The sequence below is a fragment of the Pogona vitticeps genome, chromosome 3, assembly GCF_051106095.1.
Source record: "Pogona vitticeps strain Pit_001003342236 chromosome 3, PviZW2.1, whole genome shotgun sequence".
Classification (NCBI taxonomy): domain Eukaryota; kingdom Metazoa; phylum Chordata; class Lepidosauria; order Squamata; family Agamidae; genus Pogona; species Pogona vitticeps.
This window is the reverse complement of record NC_135785.1, coordinates 40,817,714-40,822,425: the sequence shown is the minus strand read 5'-3', so window position 1 is coordinate 40,822,425 and position 4,712 is coordinate 40,817,714. Positions and strand designations below refer to the sequence as shown.

General features: G+C 39.0%; 1 long non-coding RNA gene across 1 annotated transcript in view; it reads left to right on the top strand.

Moving 5' to 3' along the window:
• The first annotated feature begins 1,073 nt into the window (after positions 1-1,073).
• LOC140705515 (uncharacterized) overlaps positions 1,074-4,712 on the top strand; it is a 29,209-nt gene continuing 25,570 nt past the window's right edge. The window contains exon 1 of the long non-coding RNA XR_012084911.2: positions 1,074-1,124. This is a non-coding gene — a long non-coding RNA (uncharacterized LOC140705515). The remainder of the gene's footprint in view (positions 1,125-4,712) is intronic.

Genomic DNA, 4,712 nt, shown 5'->3' with positions numbered 1-4,712 from the left:
GTATGAATGTATGTACCCACATGCATAGACATGTGCATACATACATATGCACATGGATACATAGGTGTGCATACATAGCCTTTCCCTTGCATAAATTAATGAATCAAGATGGTATATTAGACGTATAGCATGCATCCTAAGCAATCTTCCTTCCTTCCTTTTTAACTGTATGTAGAGTAAGTTGGTATAGTCCCAGTGATCTCAGTGGTAGAGGTTGTTTTAAACCTTCTCCTATCTGTTTTTTCATTTAAAAACCTCCATTTGTGTGTGATGGTTTAAAAAAGAAGAAATTCTACTGTCACAGTGCAGCTTTTTCTAAAATCCTCCTCTGCCTTTGGAGAAAGGTATGTGAATTAAAAACCAGATGGCATTTTTTAAACCCCTACACTTTTGCATTTTCGGGGGGGTGTGTGTGAATTGATAGCTGCCAGGAAAAAACAATCAGTCCATTTGAAATGTAGCTTTAGAGAGGAGCTTTGCAAATAGCATGAGCTGCCAGAAAGACAAATATGCGAGTGCTAGATTAAATCAAACTTGAACCTTCTATAGAAGCAAAAATGACTGGAGTTATTGGACTTCTTGGAAAGAACAGTCATGCTTGGAAAAGTTGAAGTCAATAGGAAAAGAGGAAGACTTAACATGAGAAGGACTGACTCAATAAAAGAAGTCACAGCCTTTAGCCTGCAAGAGTTGATCAATGCTACTGGTGGCTGGATCTTATGAAAATCACTATAGTGTCACCATAACTGGGAAGTGACTTGTTGACACATAGCAAAAGCAAGAGTTGTGCACGCTGGTCCTCCTCATTGTGGCTGGATCCAGAGTAAACCAGCTCTGATGCTTTATTCGTATCAGAGCCTTGCACAATTTAAAGAGTAGAAAAGCCCCTCAATATGCACTCTAACTTCAGAAATTTAAAATACTTCACTAGATTACAGAGATTCTAGTCCTGCCCTCCCACCCCTCCCCTAACGTGACCATAGAAGATTGAAGAGAACCTCTTTCTCTATACCAATCATCATTTCTACAATGACATTATTTATTTGATTGGCTTTATATCCTGTCCTTTCTCACAGCCATCCAGTCAACTTTCATAAAGAACTGCATCTTGGATCACGATTCAGGTATCACAAATACGATATATACAATAATGAAAGCAAAGAGCAAAACCAATGAAATGTTTGCTTATACTCTGAAAACTTGCAAAGGTAGTTTTTTTAAAAAAAGTTGGTGTAAAAATAACAGCATTCTTGTTGTTGAACTTTGACCTCCATGTCATCTCTTACAGTGCTTCTCCATGTGCCTTGGTATGAGGGTCTTGATAAGCTGCTTCTGTTATCCATATGTCCAAGATAAAATCAATTTGGAAAAAAAAGCAACATTGCACAGCAGGCCCTGTGGGTACAACCAATTCATAAATAAAAATAAAAGAGCAGTTTCTCTAAAGCTGATCTTAGCCATGTTTGTCAGTCCAAAATTTTACTTGATAAGGCTTCAATTACCAGCTGCAGATACCCAAGCTGGCTGGGAGGATTTTGGTAGCTGCACTCCAATCCTGTAAAAATATGGGGACTGTAACTTAAATAAGTCATGAATGTATAAGTGGTTTATAATTTCCAAATCAATGTTTAATGCAGGAACAAGCCACTACCTGCAACACTTTAATGGCAATATTTATTTTTCCCTATAAAATCAAGGGAACATGCTTTGCAACCAATCAAGCTAACTACAGCTTCTTTCTCCCATTTGTCTATGGTTTTTTGACCTGTCTGGGACTGCAGAAACAGCTGGTTTGTCAGAACAACTTGGGTGTTTGCCCCCAAAAGCTCAGGTCTTGGCATTTATTCATCTGATCTTAGGTTTTAAATAAACAAACAAACAAACAAACAAACAAATAGTCCTTGTAAGTCTATATATAGTATACACATACAACGAAATTCACACAGATACCCAGAGACCAGACCCACATGTACACACATTAAAAAATATATCCCCAAACACTCCCCCCTACTAAAAATTTTGGCCCTGAAATCTCAGGGAAGTGGATGCTCCCAACCCAGCAACCCTGAACCAATTGAGGCTCATCCTTAGATAATACAGATAATCCAGAATATACCTGTAAATTTGCTCTTGTCCCATCTTGAATGTACGGTAATCCATCAGATTTCCACTATGCATAATAAATTTCAGCCTGAAAACTTCTCCCAGTAAGCTTTGGAAGGCAAACTCTTGCTTGCACTACAATAGCTGTTAAACTCATTGCTGTTTTTCCACCTTTACCAAAATCCTGTTGCTTAGCATGGTAATTCACACTAGGGGAAAAAAACACTCAAGCAACAGAGATTTGGTGAGTCACATTATTTGTAAGTTTTATTGGTTCAAATATCTGTGACTTACTTTAATACTGTAAGTTCCAAAGCAGACCCATTTTAATTAATGGAACTTATGGAGGAGTTGACTGATCAAATCTCCATTGATTCAATGGGCCTACTCCAGTGGAATTTACCAGGCTAAGCAAGAGGATTTTGGCCCTTGTCTATCAAATACGTAACTTTTTACACTGGTTGCTTAATGATTTGCCCGCATAACATCAGAAGGGCATACCTCTATGATATCAAAACAGCATGCCACAGGGCTCAGGGTTTGGCCCTGAAATCTCAAGGGGAATGATGTTGATGATATGGCAGCTCCTCTTTTTAGACATCATATCAGCAGTCCAAGTAGCTTAATGGCACATTTCATACTGGAAGTGTTTCTCATGACGATCCCAACAGTTGTACCTCCAAGGAGAGTTTTGTGTTGCTCTGTGTCAATAAACAATTCCAGCAGCTTTCATTTTCACCAGGAGCAGATCCTCTGTAAATCTAATCGGTCTTAGCTGTCAAGACCAAATTAATCAAAATGCTTTGTGCATATATGTGTGTATATGGTGTGTGTATGTGTATAATATAAACATTCGCAACATATACTGTTGATGGAAAAATGAACTTCCCTCTCAGCTATGATAACTTCAGCTAAGCTCAGAAGGAAGAGGAAAGCCTAACTGGGTGTGAAGATGATCATTTTTGCTGGTCATGATGTCTTGGTGCATTGATTGCAAGAGTGCTGACTCCATATGGTCATACAGTATGCATCTGGTGGGCTCATCATCTTGTACCACAACTTATTCAGGCTTACAATAAATTATTTCTTTGCCAGTTTTAATTAATGAACAAAATTATATGACTCTTCTGAATACATCATAACTGAATAGATAGATACATGTTGGGTGGTTGTTTCAAACTTGACTAGATGCAAGACAGATGTTATCCATCATCCACTGCTAGGAAGCTAATGATACCCTTTCTGAATGTGTGTATTCTCAGAAAACACTGGACACCCTATTTGTGTGGGTGTTAGGGCCTATGAGGAGTCAAGTTCCACCTTGTTGAAACGACTAACTTCAGCTGTTCACACTGCAGAGATGCATGTCTGCTTTAGATCTAATGTAGACTACTCATTAAATTAAGTCACACTCTCTTGTAACAGTCCATTAGTCAATAATACTGTTGTTCAAATTAAATACAACAATGCCTCCAAAACCATCACAACAGGTTAGAAACACAAACAAATGTGTATGTGAAATATGACATGTCAGAATCTAAACAAAGATATTTATAGAAAAATAATGGCATTCAGTGCTGATTCTACTATAACCCATGCCATGGTACTAGATTAAAACATAAATTTGATAAAACTGGCATCAGTAGATGTGTATTGTGCATGTAAGAGCTCATGTGCTTGCACATTGCCCAAAAGAAACCATGTAATTAAAAAAAAAAACACCAACACATCTGTTGGATGAAATGAAAGAGAGAGAAAAAAAATTACTGACACTTGATCTAGGAATTAGCAATGAGCACAGAGACCTTAGTGTGTAAAAAGCCATCCACTGCCCAGAAGATCAATTGTTTAAGTAGTGAGGGAAGCATCTTTTTGCAGAGCTTGGGCAAGCTGTGTTGGGGGGGGGAGTGGTCTGGCTGGGGGATATAATTTCGCAAAACCCTGCATTTATATAGGTGCTGCTGCCTCCATCCAATGAAGCTCTGGTACAGAATTACAATGTATTTGATCATATCACACAAAGGGATCTGAAGAAGTTATAAATCAGGCATGCACAACAGCCAGAAGGATTAATAACATCTAGCATTACTGTCCTGCTATGCCTCACAGGCAGGCAGTAAAAGCTCTCCTGGTTGGCCAAGCCTGATAGAGATAACCAGAGTTTGACATTTGGTCACTGCTTACTCAGGACATAGCTCGCTGATTTGGAGCACCTGGCTGCACAGCCAGGGATCAGGACTTTGATTCCCCCCCGCCCTGTGCATCCCAGGACACTATGCAGCTGTGGAAAACTGCACAGGCCCAGAACAAGCCCAAAAGAAAGGACTAATTCAGAGTACTTCATACTAGGCAAAGGCTGCCATTAGGATGGCAAAATTTGGCAAAGGCAAAGGCTGCCATGAATTGGAATCAACTTGGCAGCACATCATCATCATCATCATCATCATCATCATCATCATCATCATCATCATCATCATCATCATCATCATCATTAGTCCGTACAGCACGAAACTCAATCTGCTGTTCTCAAGCTTCTTGGTTCTAGATTACAAGTTCTATTTAGAGTATCTATCTCCATTTTACTGTGGGTTTTTTCCCCTCTTTTTCAG